Source organism: Anabrus simplex, chromosome 1, assembly GCF_040414725.1.
Source record: "Anabrus simplex isolate iqAnaSimp1 chromosome 1, ASM4041472v1, whole genome shotgun sequence".
Taxonomy (NCBI): Eukaryota; Metazoa; Arthropoda; class Insecta; order Orthoptera; family Tettigoniidae; genus Anabrus; species Anabrus simplex.
In genome coordinates this window covers 581,123,538-581,138,657 of record NC_090265.1, presented here as the reverse complement: position 1 = coordinate 581,138,657, position 15,120 = coordinate 581,123,538, and positions in this window count along the sequence as shown.

Here is a 15,120-nt window from a genome sequence, read left to right as displayed (position 1 = left end):
TATTTCCAGTTGTTTGTTACATAGATCATAATGATTCATTTCAATAGAGCTGTGCTTGTATGTGCAAATATTAACTAGGGCGTTCTTGCCATGAGACCGATGTTCACACTTGTCCTGACCACTGGTCAGCTCGACTGATCGCGAGTAAATGTCAGTTTAATGTTAATTATTGGCATGCTGCACCGCATGGATTTGCACATTTGGCAGCAGTGATCCTCGTATCAGCTGCACAAGGCTGGTTAAGGAACTGGGATATGAGCGATCATCTTCCACTGCAAAATCTCTTCAATATTTGGAGCGTATTGCTATACATTAACGGCAATGTTTGGACTAGAAAAAAAGTAATGAATTCTTGATATACATTATATAAACGTTTCATGGAACTGTATTTATGTTTGAAAATTCTGTAGCAAACCCTTACAATAGACAATTTATCAAGGGTGAGTTTGGAAAGAGATGAAGATAAGTGTTAATTTATTCCTGCTTTATAAAGAGATATGCTGAATGCGTTCAGCTCCAGTCACATCTAAAGTACCTAACAACATTCTAACACCACCAACGAAAATCATTTAATGAACTCCTGCTCATACATTTATTGCACGAATTGCTCTGAAAAAAAATTAAATGCTTTTTCGTGTTAATATGTACATTATAGAAAAAACCGTCGAAATATCGAATGAAATTTAACAGTAATAATTCTTCAAAAATATTCAGAATATATAAGAATACCCCACTTTTGGGTGTAAAGATCATGCTCAAGTCTACTGGCTGCTTTATGTTTTTCTAGATAACAATCCGATGAGTGTACATTAGCATAACAGCCGAAAGATTAAAGTTCGTACTTAAATAATAAACACTACCACCGCATTTAAAAATGATTGAAAAATCTTTGGAATGAGCTGCTGCCACCTAACTTGCACTACTCACGCTCAACAGATCTCAGGGGTCGATACATGATAGAGATGGAAAATTATCGTTGGCTGGCGTCTTATCTTTGAAGTTACAGCCACCGTCCGAACTGAGAAGTGAGTGTCGTGAAAAATACAGAAATAACGATCCTGTGATATTTTCATCTTTCAGATTTTACGGAAATATACACTCTATTGGATAGGTATTTAGAAAAAATGAAGTAGACATAATATCTGCTGTAGTTCAGTGAAAAGGCTCGCCTTTACACCCCAAAAACGTGGGGTACTTTTACAGGTTCTCAAAAGATTTCAGAAATTATAAATCATAAACTTCATTCGATATTTTAACGGTTCTTTCGCAAGTTCATAAGTTCATAACACGAATGAACCAAAAAGTTTTCAGATCATTTTGTACCATGAATGTGGGACCAGGAGCTCATGAACTCTGGTCTTAAACTTTTGTAAGATACTGTATATCATGTGTGTTCGTGCAATTATCGCGCTCCGTAGAGGGACTACTCGAAAAAATGCATTATCGTTACTTAGGTTAATTTTTGTTAACTGTTTATTTTATCTACATTTATTTGGAAAACACTCATTATATTGGTACCAACATTTATCTACGGAATACATAATTCCGTTGTTATTTAGTGACAATTCCTTGTTAGAAGCGGTCCATATTGCAAGTGCTGCGTTTTAGTTTTTTGAATACGATTTTTAATTCATTAAGATAAAATGAATGTATAGGTGATCATGTGATGTCTTGGGATTCCATGTTTGCAAATGAACGAAGTGGATGATTATTTTACTGAGAAATTCATTGCTGAGAACCCGAAAATGATAATGTCACTACATTCTGTGACGGTTTTAGACAACTACATAGTTACGCGGTAATAACCTACCGAGGAAAAAGAAATGAAGTCTAGGAGAACCTTCATTTTAAATGTGACAAGGTTACTTAGCCATACATTTTTAACCACAGTCCGTAGTCAGTCCGAAGTCTGATAGAGTGGGAGCGAAAAGGTTAGCATGCCGTACTGTACATTTGACAATGATGCGGTTTACATCATCTCCCTGGAGCTCTTTACAAATAACGGTGGCGCAATTTTACACCACCACTTCAGGGCACTTTACATATGCCGATGATGCGGTTTACATCATCTCCACGGAGCACTTCACACATAACGATGATGTGATTTACATCATCTCCACGGAGCACTTCACACATAATGATGATGTGATTTACATCATCTCCACGGAGCACTTCACACATAACGATGATGTGATTTACATCATCTCCACGGAGCACTTCACACATAACGATGATGTGATTTACATCATCTCCACGGAGCACTTCACACATAACGATGATGTGATTTACATCATCTCCACGGAGCACTTCACACATAACGATGATGTGATTTACATCATCTCCTCGGAGCACTTCACACATAACGATGATGTGATTTACACCATCTTCTTGGAGCTCTTTACACATGACGATGACGCAGTTTTATACATCTCCTGGGAGCACTTTACATATGACAATGATGTGATTTACACCATCTTCTTGGCACTCTTTACATATAACGGTGACGCAGTTTATACCATTTCCTTAGTGCAATTTACATATGACGATGATGTGATTTACACCCTTTACACATGACGGTGACGCAGTTTACACCATCTCCTTAGCGCATTTTACATATGATGATGTGATTTACACCATCTTCTTGGCACCCTTTACATATAACGGTGACGCAGTTTACACCATTTCCTTAGTGCATTTTACATATGACGATGATGCGATTTACACCATCTTCTTGGCACTCTTTACATATAACGGTGACGCAGTTTACACCATCTCGTTGGACCTCTTTACACATGACGGTGACGCAGTTTACACCATCTCCTCCGACCTCTTTACACATGACGGTGACGCAGTTTACATCATCTCCTTAGTGCACTTTACATGTAACGATGAGATAGTTTACATAATCTCCTTGTCGCATTTAGTATATGACGATGATGATACTTACACCATCGCCTTGGCGCATTTAAGTCTATGAAGCAATTTACATCTTCTCCTTGGCACACTTTACGTAAGACCTTGATACAATTTACACGAGCTCCTTGGAGCACTTCACATACGTCGGTGACGCAGTTTACATTATCTCCTTAGCGCAGTTTACGTAAGACGATGGTGCAGTTTGTACCATCTCGGTGGGGAGAATAAGGTGAAAGAGTCGCAGCTTGTCTGTTCCTCACACTCCTTTATGCTCTTTTTTCTCCGTTTCTTGTTAGTTAATCAGTCATCGTTCTTAATGTCTATCTAACGAATGCTTTACATTGTTTAAAATTATCACCCTCCAAAATTAATTTGGATATTCTATACATCATGAGTGACTAAAATGTCTTTAAGTTATTACGTCTCTACCATCATGGCTTCTACAAAAATCTTTAAAAGCTAATGAAGGTTTTGAACCGTATTGGTAATATATTCCTTCTACTAAATATGTATCTTATTTAAGTGATGCATTAGACTTTCTAATGTATCTTGAATATTGGCTGGATGAAAAATAACTTTCCCTGTACACCGGGCCAAATTATCTGAGTCAACATATATATTTTGTAAACTAGTACATACCACGAAACTTGGGAGATTGGTTTAATGAACTAATGAAGCTGCATGATGTTGACAGTTATAAAAGTATAAAAATTGGAGAGTATACTTTGAATAGCTTTCCTTGTTAATATGATTAATTGAGCCATTGAAGGCTATTCGGCCAGCAGGTTGATTCAGGAATGATTGGATATAAGTGTTATGAGGACAATCTATAAAAATGCATGAGCTCCTCAAAATGGGACCGAATACCACAGAACACACAGGTGTCATATCTCAGTTACGATATCTTCTTTAAAATTGTTCAAGCTATAAGATGAGTAAGCGGACTAAATTCTCATCATCACTTCCTATACCGGAATATATTCTTATCGAGACATATATAATTACTAATAGTTAAAATAAATTTCATATTTATGGTTTAAATGTGTATATAATCACTGTGACGAATGGGGCACATGTCTAAAACTAAACTTGTCAGTATATATCAAAGAAAGTAGTCTATATCATAAGTCCAATGAAATCGATAATATTCAAAACTATACATGCAAATATTAAATCATTAACTTTGGCTTGTGTGAAATATACATTCCTGTTCAATACCTTACGTAAGTCATTTGGAAATTTACTTCCAGAGTGATTTCCTCTAGCAATTGCAGCTGCCGCTGTTTAATGTAGAGATTTATGGCGTCTCTTACTTAGATGGGAAAGGGTTAGGAGGGGGAAGGTAGCGGTCGTGGCCTAATCAATATACGCTCCGATCATTTGCTGCCGTGGAAATGGGAATCAACGGAAGACCATCTTCAGGACTGCTATCGATGTGTTTCGAACCCATAATCTCACGACTGGAAGCTTACAGCTACGTAACGCGTGCCGCGTAGCCGCTTGGTTTTATGTACTAATCTTGGGGTATACTGGTCTGATCCTGTACTTGGCGTGTGCAATGTATGTGGACGCAGTTCAGTAATCTCTGTTGCTTTACAGCAGGGCGGTCCAACGTTTTCATGTACTGCGGGGCACCTGATTCTTGGATATGAAGGAGTGGGCACCATTAATAATAATAATAATAATAATAATAATAATAATAATAATAATAATAATAATAATAATAATAATAGCTCTAATACACCCATTACACAAGAAGGGTAACAAGCAAGATGTCAACAACTACAGAGGTATATCTCTCTTGCCAGTTGCTTATAAGATATTTTCAACAATACTACTAAACAGAGTAAAATCTACACTGGACAGTCAATTGGGTGAATATCAAGGTGGATTTAGAGAGGGAAGATCTTGCTCTAAACAGATTTTCAACCTGAAATCTATAATTCGACACAGATGAATAAACTCCAAAGACATAGTTGTAACATTTATTGACGTTAAAAAAGCTTTTGACTCTGTTGATAGGGAAACCCTAGATAAAGTAATCCGGGAATTTGGAGTTAAAACTAAATTGGCAAACCTAATTCGTGAAACACTTACAGACACTATCTCGAAAGTAAAATTTATGGGTGAAATATCTCGACCTTTCAAAATAAATACAGGCGTCAGGCAGGGCATGGTCTATCTCCACTCCTTTTCAATTGTGTCATGGAGAAAATTGTAAGAATTTGGAATGAAAAACTGAAAGAATCCAAAATATTGCCACTCATGCTGGGGAAGAAGAACAAAGGTGTTGCAATAAATTGCCTAGCATTTGCCGATGACTTTGCCATACTTTCAAATAGCCTTACAGATGCAGCAATGCAAGTCAATCTCCTTGAAAAGACAGCCAACATGACAGGCTTGAGAATCTCTGCCGAGACAACAAACTTTTTGACGAATATAAAATGTGCCCCAATGTTTTTACTAACGGATATTGCTCAAATATAAAAGGTAAAGAAATTCAAATATTTGGGTGAGACAATTCAAGAAAATGGTTTAGAAAAATCTGCTATAGAGGAGAGGATACAAAAGATGGAAAGAGCTTACGGTATAACTAAGAATACTTGTACCAAAAAGTGCTTATCAAGGAAACTTAAAATAAAGCACTACAACACAGTAGCGAAACCAGAATGCCTTTATGCCAGCGAATGTCTAGCACTGAACTACAAGCTCGATAAATTAGAAATATTAGAAAGAAGAATTATAAGGAAAATATTAGGTCCTCTAAGAATTGCAGAGTTTTGGAAATTAAGAAGTAACAATGAAATTTACCAGAACATAGAAAACATATCAGAAACAATAAAAGGAGATTGCTATTTCTTGGACACATTTACAGAATGGATGACAATAGACTAACTAAACGAATCTTCAAGTATCTTTGGTAAAAGAAATCAACTACCACCTGGATTCAAGAAGTCAAGAAAGACCTGGAAAGGAACAACATACGAGAAGAAGAATTATTGGAAAGAAAGATTTTTAGGAAGAAATTCTTACAAATGGAAGGATTCCAAGGGAGGAAGGAAAAGAAAACAGGCACAAAGTGGACTGAAGACAGGAAAAATAAGCACAGTGAAACAATGAAAGAATACTGGAAGAAAATGAAATAACTTTAGAAGAATTGAAATTGTAACGTGGTACTTAGAAGGCCGGAACGCAATAATAATGATAATGATAATAATAATAATAATAATAATAATAATAATAATAATAATAATAATAATAAAACTGGCAATTAAGGAAATGATGATTATCCAAAAATGTCTAGGTCCCAGTCTCAAAGATGGTGTTTACAGACTTCGGAGTAACTTAGAAATATACACCAACACCGAACAGATATCAAGCGTAATCTGGAAAAGGAGGATAACATTTTACGCTCCCTCTTCAGATTGCCAGCTGAAGGAATCTGTAAACGTTTGTTAACTGGGCGAGTTGGCCGTGCGGTTAGTGTCGCGCGGCTGTGAGTTTGCATCCGGGAGATAGTGGGTTCGAATCCGACCGTCGGCAGCCCTAAATATGGTTTTCCGTGGTTTCCCATTTTCACACCAGGCAAATACTGGGGTTGTACCTTAATTAAGGCCACGGCTGCTTCCTTCCAACTCCTAGGTCTTTCCTAACCCATCGTCACCGTAAGACCTAGCTGTGTCGGTGCGAAGTAAAGCTACTAGCGAAATAAAACCGTTTGTTATCCTACCTAAGTAGTCTCAAAACGATCCGTCCTTGGTTGGTGAAGATCGATAAAAATCTTTTGAAGTATTGAATCTCAGAAACAGACGAGCACCACTCATACAAAAACTCAGACAGATTCAACAAGAATTCCCAACTCAACTGATGCATGGAAGAAACCACACTCCGAAAGGATGAAAGCCTGGTGGGCCCGCAAGAAGACAAACAGTTGAGATCTCGCGGTCTTTAGTGGCCCTAACGACGAATAATAATAATAATAATAATAATAATAATAATAATAATAATAATAATAATAATAATATAAACAAACCAAACCCCGTGGCGCAACAGACCCGTAGGACCATAGCCAATCAAGTCACCGCTGCTCAGCCCAAACGCCTGTAGATTGTAAGGTGTCTCGTGGTCAGCATGACGAATCCTCTCGGCCGATATTCTTGGTTTCCGAGACCGGATAATGTAGAAACATGTAGGCTAATATTGACGGAAATATATTTAGACATATTGAAGCCATAATTCTACCTTGCTAAAAAATTATTGCCACAACAAGATGGAGTGCAACCATATTTTTTTTAATTGCAAGTTCATTTCGCGTTCTGTGGCGTGACAATTCACAATGTGGAGCGAGCCACCAAACATTCGAACTCGGTCGGAACATTTCGGCAGACCTCGGGCAATTAATGATGAAATTCTGGATAATAACCCTCATTGCGAGAGATTTCCACACTGTCATTAACAAAGAAATAAGTAATCAAGAATTTTGGGAAATATCTGATGAAGCTAAAGTCTACAGAGTGGAAATGTATTGAATTAGGCCTGGAGAAAATTTGGCATCCATACTGGCAGAGTAGTGAGAGGTGTCAAGGACATAATGTTAAAATGCGCGGGAGTTCTCCTGCACGAAATTAATTAATTACGTCCGTTAAAGTAACAGGAAAAGTCAGCAAACAACACCATCATGACTGGAAAAAGAGGTGGAATCTCTGGAGTGAGTCTCGAAGAAATCGGTCCAGTGGTCGTCAAGTGACCGTGTTTTAACGCCTATTTTAAGTACAAGTTGATGTTTCTCCCACGATTATTATTGTTTGTAAGACCGTAGGTAACGGCAATCAAGTCTAAGTGACGGTTTTATTTGATACCAGTGAAGTGCATTTTGTGATAACCGACCTCAAGAACAAAATACATTCTGACACACGGTTAAGGTAATACTTAATTATTGTAAATTGAATTCTATTCTGTACTTTTACGATATGAAAATATATCGCTGACTGGAAACATTGCGGGCGTGAAAAATAAATTCATATGAATGATCGTTCAGCTTGAGTAGATTGATGAAAACTTACTTCAGTGGACAGTTCACGGTGATACCTTTTTGGAGTGTTAACATGGAAGGTCACTTTGGAGCCTCACACTCGAATTGTGCCATAAATATCGTGATGTAGTGATTATTGTTTTCAGTGATATTACGTAATATTTGATTTATTTTTAATTAGCGAACTTCACTGCATGTGTTGAAATTGTATTGAGGAGTAGATGAAACTATTCAGACATGTTGTTTAAGTTCGATTTCATACTTGATCGTAAGAAATACACAGTAATATTTCCAGGTTCGAGCTCATTTTTGTAGCGAATTTCACTTCATGTTTTAGGTTTCAACGAGGATCATATTTAAATATCCGGACATTTGTGTTAAAAGTTTCGATTTCGCCTGGTAGTATGAATGATGTGTAGATACCATAACGTTGGCTCAACGATAGATTTAGGATGCCGCGTGCATTATATAACTTTAGGATGAGTATACAGTAACGCTGACTCAACGACAGGATTAGGATGTCGTCTGTACATAGCCAAGTCATAGGTTAACCATTTTTGCAAATCGACTTGAACGATGTTAGTATTTACAGTAGTGGATACGAATGTGAAAGGTATTAGCAAATACTATTCAGGCCATGTTTTGGCACAATTCTTACTAGCCAGAAGGTGCTCCCATAATAGCGTTGCATCAGTAGTGGCATGAATGTAAGGGTTGTCCCACGTGGAAACCTGGCTAATGAAGACTGATCGTAACTGTTTAGCCGTGCGTGTTCAAGTTCGATGAACTTTTGTTCATATTTATTTACTTTCCTTTACTTTAAGATTTATTATTCGGGTGTCCGATATTATGGTATTGGCGTGTGTTGACACTTAGTATTTTTGTAGGATTTACACTACGAATGCGGTTTCGATTCGACAGATGTTAATATATTTCATTTTCATTTTTCGTTATTCACATTATTTGTGTGAGACGTTAATCTACCGATCACTTGTGTTTAGTTTAATGGGACAAGTGTAGGTAGATAAATGTGTAATGGTAGCCGTAGTTATAGAAAATTGGAAAGATTTTCTTTCGTGTGTTTTATTGTGGACTCGTATTTAACAAACTTAACGACGTAATTGTTTTATAATCCGAAAGTTGGTTTAGTAAGAACATTTTCAAGTGGCTTATCACTTATCTTTAACTTCAGTGTTTGGCATTTCTTTTAAATGCATAATGAATTAATGTATTCCTCCATTTCGCAATTTTGTTCCTTCAGAACGACGTAACGTAAGATTCCATCGGATCAAGTGTTGTTGGTTCTTTCTGAACATTTGTTTGGGGTGATGCATGTTTCAGCATCGGGATTCCTCTGTAATTTAAGGATGTCACGAGATGACAATACATGGTAGAATTTTATCTTTGACTGTGACAATTGCTGTTAACATGTAATGAACACCATGCTTTCTAGTAATATTTCGCAACCTATCCAAAGCAACTGATAGTAGATTTGGTTCGATTAAGGATCCATTCGGGGGATGTTCCAATATCCGATAGGAATTCTACTTATTGAAGGTCAGATTTTCCACGGATAGCTTGGATTAACTCTCAGTTATCGTTTGGATCACTGATGCTCGATTTTCAGGTTTTATTCTTGTTTTCTGGGTTTTGCTGTCCACGAATTTTACACTGCATTTTCATTCTTTGAAAGACAATAATAAACAATTTCAGTAAAACTTTACCATTCACGCTATGCATTGTGACTGCGTTAAAATATGTTGTGAAAATTTTAAGTGATTTTCTTGCCAATTTAATAAATGAATTATCGTGATTTAAATTGAATAAATATTGTACTAAGCACATTTTTGCTCCTCATTTGAAGTAGTTAGGCTCTCCTCTGGACTCTATCGTTTGGGCGATGAAGTGACAAAAAAACCCAAGATCCAAGGGTACGATATTGTTTTACTGAAGCAGCAGAGACAGACGACCAACGATGGAATGGTAAGCCCAAGGGTTGAATATCTCATTTACGTAATTAGTATGAAATCTGGCACTGCGTATGAACTGCAAGTTTAGGAAAAGTATTGCTGCTCGTATTCACTATTAAAACTGGAGGTCCGTAACCATTTGGTCATGATTAGAATCGCTGTGTAATATAATGTTGTGAATGAATAACTGATGTATGTCTTTCTCAGCAAATATAGGCCTAAGTATAAACGGAGGTCGTGAAAATTCAGTTCTTCGTTGAATATAAATAAAGTTTAAATCTGTAAGTTAAGGAGAAGAGCAAATGAAATGCACGTATAGACAACCTGCACACTGCTTCCTGTCATGATACAATCCGAATTCAACTGAGGACTCCGCACAACTGCTAGTTCTATGGTTATGCATTGCAGATGTATTGTGGAAATGTTGAGAAGGAACGATTTATGAAACATTCACAATGGGATCGTTTCCTGGAAGGTGTTATAACTGCGAAATATCAAGTGCCAACTTATTCACGTCATCCTACAGCCACTCTGCAACGCCTGCTACTCAACAGGAAGTAGGGATTAAAATGTACAGAGCTGTCACAATACACGTTGTACTTTGAATGCACACAACACCTTAAAGAATATTCGAAATATCAGAGGGTATCCTTTGTGGAATGAGTGCAGCTAAAACCAAGAGGTGAATCACAATTGTGGGAATGTCAGAGGGAAATTCAACCAAAAACGCTTAACTTTTAACAATGGTTAAAGTTGGTACAATTAAATCTGCAAAATTAAGGCACCGCGTTCAACAGGTGTATGTACTCGTGTGTGTATTTGTAACTAATTGTAACTTGAATCGGGAAGAGAACGACTGTGGCCAGTGTTTTGGGTACTGTTCTGACATTCACCTGGAGTTGATCAATGGAGAAGCCACTACTTAGATGGCCTAATATTGCATTTTAATTAACTTCTCCACCAGATCGTTACCTGAGTTGAGTAAACCTAATTCCAGTCCCTCACATCCGTGGAAAATTTGGGGGAGAGCTAGGAATAAAAACTCAATCCTAAATCAATCGGGTCTAAAAGCTACTCCGCTAATCGCTAACTACAGTGGCGAAGGTCCTCAAAGAGTAATGTTCATAGTGTGTGTTACTGAATGCATCACTCTGATACATGCACACGTATATAGGTACAATTTTAGAGATTGGTTGCAGATGGTTCACGTTTAAGTGTTCATTTTATTTTTATAGGAAATATAATCTTGACGTTAAAGTTCCACGCCATGTTGTATATTCAGCCATAAACTCAGCTCAGAGGTTCGTTTTCTTTGTATATGCATATATGGCTTTACGTCTCACCGACACAGATAGATCGTATGACGATGATGGGATAGGAAAGGGCTAGTGGGAAGGAAGCGGTCGTGGCCTTAATTAAGATACAACCCTAGCATTTGCCTGGTGTGAAAATGGGAAACCGACAGTGGGGTTCGGACCCACTATCTCGGAGGTTCGCAACTGTCACATAATGTATATTAGGATATTATAGGTGATTTGCAGTGACCTCATACAGTCATTGGCATGTATCATATGTATATAGAGCCTAGTGTGATATTATTACATATCACTCGTTAACCAATTAACTGTCATTTTGAGATTTTCATTTCTGCATAAATTTTGAAGCAATCCTTAGGTTGATAGTGCCTATTTGTTATTTCTATTATTGTACAGAAGTTGTTTAACCCTGTGCATGAAGTGATCGTTGAACTGTTTATAACATAGGTATAAATACTGCAGTGTTACCTTAAGCATATTATTTTGTTTTTTATAGTGTGTAGATTGTAGCCACCCTGGTGGCCATGATCAATAAGGCGTTGAAGTCTAAACGATCTGACACCGTGGATAGCCGGTTCGAGTCCCGTTAGTCGAAAAAAGTTTCACCATCAGAAATTTGGCTGGCACGATATACAGGGCGGTGGTATATAATTTCTAATCACTAGATTGCACGCCAAAAGCCTGGATTAAATTCCAAACCTCTCCGCAGTGATCATATGGAGTGAGGGCATATGACCCTGCTGATGGTGATTCGTCCGTCAGATGGGGACGTTAAGCTTTGAGCAGACAACTTAGTGCTGTTCGACAGGAGTAGGCTATGTGCCGGCACCGGGTTTCACCCTCTCCCTTCCTACTCTCATATTTCATCTCATTAAGGCGACACTCTGGAGATAAAAATCGACATTTGATAATTTTGGTGATTTTTATGACTGAAATTGAAAGGATTGAGTTTAATTTTTCTTGACACGAAGTTATTCCGCTATATTCAAACAATTTATCACTGTAATAATGCTATGCTTGCCAATTGCAATTTTAAATTTAAATCCCATTTTCTCCCATAATATTCTGCCAAGTAGCCTCCGTGGCTCAGACGGCAGCGCGTCGGCCTCTCACCGCTGTATACCGTGGTTCAAATCCCGGTCACTCCATGTGAGATTTGTGCTGGACAAAGCGGAGGCGGGACAGGTTTTTCTCCGGGTACTCCGGTTTTCCCTGTCATCTTTCATTCCAGCAACACTCTCCATTATCATTTCAATGCATCTATCAGTCATTAATAATCACCTTGGGAGTGGCGACCCCATTGTGATACTAGCCTCTATATGTTTCATTCATTACATCCCTGACCCGGTCTAAGACTGGAAAACAGGTTGTAGGTTTTCAATATTCTGCCAAATGCAACAAAATTTGTATGGTATATGTACCACAGCTATATTAAGAAACTTATTCTGCCAAATGTAACAAAATGTGTATGGTATATGTATCACACCCATATTACAAAACCTGCGTATGGAATATTTGATTGCAGAATTTTTCGAGTAGTAGGGATGTTTAAGTCCAAAATTTTAGAACGTACAAATTACACAAACTTTAGTACAATATATCTCCTTATATAAATTATTTACAGAAAAATCGATACTCAGTACTTTTAAAAGAAGTATTATTATCTACCTAATTACGAACTTACATTAACATGTTAATTAAATTTCGTGAAAAAATGGAATTAAAAATTTCAAAAAACTATTTTTGAAAAACGGTTAATAGTATATGAAAGAAATGTTCGTGATATCTCTAATTTTATGTAGATGACTTTCCCACAAAGTTTCGTGAAAATCCATGCATTAGGTAAACATATATTTTTATCTCCGGAGTGTCGCTTTAACTCCTCTGATGAGGTTGACGTCAGGAAGGGCATCCGATCATAAAATCCCGCCACGACAGATTCATCTCACCTCATACCCGACCCCGTAGACAAATGCGACAAGGGTTGGACAAACATGAAACAGCGTGTATATTGTATTTAATAGCATTTAGTTTTTACAACTGATTTCCTATTGCTGAGGAGAGGGAGTAAGTGAGGAGGAGATGAGTTACTTTAATACCGATCCAGTTTGGGTTCATGAAGATAATAGTTTTTGCAAATGTGTACTTGATGTTATTCTTCACTATTGCTATATACTTCAGGAAACCTAGGAATCAGTTTGAATTACGGGAGAAGAATTTGGTTATTAATAATGATGTGATTTGCTTTACGTCCCACTAACTACTTTTACGGTTTCCGGGAAACGCCGAGGTGCCGAAATTTAGTCCTGTAGCAGTTCTTTTACCTCCCAATAAATCTACCGACAGGAGGCTGACGTATCTGAGCACCTTCAAATACCACCGGACTGAGCCAGGATCGAACCTGCCAAGTTGGCGTTAGTGGGTTGTATAATTTTTATGTAGTATCACCGAGCTCGATAGCTGCAGTCGCTTAAGTGCGACCAGTATCCAGTATTCGGGAGATAGTAGGTCCGAACCCCACTGTCGGCAGCCCTGAAAATGGTTTTCCGTGGTTTCCCATTTTCACACCAGGCAAATGCTGGGGCTGTACCTTAATTAAGGCCACGGCCGCTTCCTTCCCACTCCCAGCCCTTCCCTGTCCCATCGTCGCCATAAGACCTATCTGTGTCGGTGCGACGTAAAGCAACTAGCAAAAATTATGTAGTATCTCTAGAGTGGAATAGTGTAAGTTATTTTACCGGTAGCCTGGTTTGTTGTGAAGGACAATGACAGGAAGTAATGAGTCAGAGTAACCCTTTTGTCAATAAGCAGGTGGTGCTGAACATCACGCGAGACTGAAGGGAGAGGAATGTGCAAATATATTTATCGCCAACTGAGAAAATAAAAGTGTATTTCTGTTTGAAACTAGTGGGACTCTTTTTATAATATTGTTATTAGTTAGTTTGGAGAGGAGAAGGGGAGTGTTCAGTCTGCTATGCTTTATAAAGAGCTGTTGTGAGCGCTATAATCACAAATCACGTCTACTACGTGTATTTAAGAAGTCATCGTTCTCCATAGAAGAATGCTCAGTTTATTAAATCTATATCTGGAAAAATAAACCGCATTTCCTTTCGCGAAAATCAAATGGTTCGCCTCTGTGGTGTAGTGGTTAGTGTGATTAGCTGCCACCCCCGGAGGCCCGAGTTCGATTCCCGGCTCTGCCACGAAATTTGAAAAGTGGTACGAGGGCCGGAACGAGGTTCACTCAGCCTCGGGAGGTCAAATGAGTAGAGGTGGGTTCGATTCCCATCGCAGCCATCCTGGAAGTGGTTTTCCGTGGTTTCCCACTTCTCCTCCAGGCAAATGCCGGGATGGTACCTAACAGAGGGCCACGGCCGCTTTCTTCCCTCTTCCTTGTCTATCCCTTCCAATCTTCCCATCCCCCCCACAAGGCCCCTGTTCAGGATAGCAGGTGAGGTCGCCTGGGCGAGGTATTGGTCATCCTCCCCAGTTGTATCCCCCGATCCAGAGTCTGAAGCTCCAGGACACTGCTCTTGAGGCGGTAGAGGTAGGATCTCTCGCTGAGTCCGAGGGAAAAACCGACCCTGGAGGGTAAACAAATAAAGAAGAAGAAGAAGAAGAATATGAAGAAAATCAAATGATCGTAAATATGTCCCTCGGTCATGGCCATCCATCAACGGCTCCTAATTTTAGATGATCTCCAGACATTAGACATAGTCTACAAGGCTGCTAGGTAACATTGTCTGCCTATCCATCCATATCTTACATCAAAGTCTGCACGGTTGCTAGGGTTACGCTTCTGGTGGTGGTGGTGGTGGTGGTGGTGGTGGTGGTGGTGGTGGTGGTGGTGGTGGTGATTATTGTCTTATGAGGAAGTACAACTAGG